Raw genomic sequence first — 1,916 nt, forward strand, 5'->3', positions numbered from 1 at the left:
TGATTTTTCTCAAAATTGACTTTGCCAACTCTTTCAACTTCAAACTGGTGTAGTTCAGTAATTTTTTGTCAGATTTCAACAAATTCTACATCATTTTGAAGGACTATTAATGAGAATAATAATAATAATAAAAAAAAAAAATAATAATTTTTGCTCATTGTGACTTATTTTGCCAGCACAGGTCACACATGCTACTTAATTTCCACTTGAGAGTGGTCAGATTTAAAGTCTGAGATTAGTCCATCAGTTCTTGAATTTCAATTTGTTTGTGTGTGTGTGTGTGTGTGTGTGTGTGTTTGAAACAAGAGTGTCTGTCTCAGAAGCTGAAGAAAAAGAGGCCACACCTCAGAGGAAATAAGCGCCTCCTAAGTGTACGGAAATACCTGGCTGAGAAGATCAGTGACATAAACCAGATAAAACTGTCAGTGGTAAGTATTTACATATCCATATCCGAATGTAATTACTACAACCTCTTATATGATTTGAAGTGAATAGAGACTATGTACCATAAAAAGTAGACAATGTAATTATTCAAGACTATTTGTGACCCTGGACCACAAAACCAGTTATAAGGGTAATTTTTTAAAAATGTAGATTTTTATATCAATAATATTAAGAATTAATTTTCCATTGATGTATGGTTTGTTAGGAGGACAATATTTGTCTGAGATACAACTATTTGAAAATCTGGAATCTGAGGGTGCAAAAAAATCTAAATATTGCGAAAAATATTTAAGAAAAAAATCAAAAAATTTTATTAATCAAAAATTAAGTTTTGATACATTTATGGTAGGAAATTTACAAAATATATTCATGGAACATGATCTTTACTTAAAATCCTAATGATTTTTGGCATGAAAGAAAAATCAATAATTTTGTCCCATACAATGTTTTGTTGCCTATTGCTATAAATAAACCCCAGCGACTTAAAACTGCTTTTGTGCTCCAGGGACACATTTATTCACTCACTCATAACAACAAACATCACTGAACTACACCTAAACCATTGAGATATTCAACACAGCAGACAATAATTAATGACAATATGCATCTATTAAAGCAGCGCATAAGATAAATTAAAAATGATCTGCTTTAAAAAATGTGTCCATTACACATTTTATAAACATAAAATGTGTAATGGACAAAAGTTCATATCTGCCAAGAATTTGAATCTGCTCAAAGTGCTCCAAAGTGTTGGACGAATTTAAACATGATGATGTTTTGTCAACAACTAAGTTTTTGCAACTTTTTTGAGATTGCCATATAAATATATATATGGATAATCTCACATACTGGTAATGTGGTTTAAGTGGTACATTGTCCTAACAAATTTTCCTTCTCTTTTGCAGGTCTAAGACAGCTACAATGAAGCCACAAATGCAGTTCATAGTTCCTGTATTTCTATAATGCATTAATGAATAACAATAATTATGTAATGTCAATTAAATGTAATGTCAAGGTTTTGTGTTAATTCCAGCTATGTTGAGTATTCTGTGAATAATTTTGATTTTAGGTGCATATTCTTAATTCTTTGCAAAACAACCTGAACTGTTTGCTATTGAAAGGTTGGTATGTAGTTTAAATAAATAAAAATGATATTCTTGACAAAACCTGTGTATAGTTTGTATTAATAATTTAAATTATTTAATTAATCAATGGCCTAATTACCAGTTATCAGGTAAACATTAAAATCAGAACCAATACAAAACTGCAACGGAAACCAATAAATATGTGCAAATAAAGACCAATAGAATCTTGTAATGGAACCATCAGAACCAATACAAAACTGTGATGGAAACCATTAAATATGTGCAAATAAAGACCAATACAAACTTGTAATGGAACCATCAGAACCATTACAAAACTGTGATGGAAACCATTATGTGCAAATCGTGACCAATACAAATTTGTAATGG

General features: G+C 30.2%; 1 long non-coding RNA gene across 1 annotated transcript; it reads left to right on the forward strand.

The window, feature by feature from the left end:
- Positions 1-325: 325 nt before the first annotated feature.
- Positions 326-1,610, forward strand: LOC122137085. The gene is made up of 2 exons (XR_006154594.1): positions 326-428; positions 1,350-1,610. It is a non-coding gene; the product is annotated as an uncharacterized LOC122137085 (long non-coding RNA).
- Positions 1,611-1,916: the final 306 nt, after the last annotated feature.

Source organism: Cyprinus carpio, chromosome B4 (assembly GCF_018340385.1).
Source record: "Cyprinus carpio isolate SPL01 chromosome B4, ASM1834038v1, whole genome shotgun sequence".
In the NCBI taxonomy this organism is placed as follows: Eukaryota; Metazoa; Chordata; class Actinopteri; order Cypriniformes; family Cyprinidae; genus Cyprinus; species Cyprinus carpio.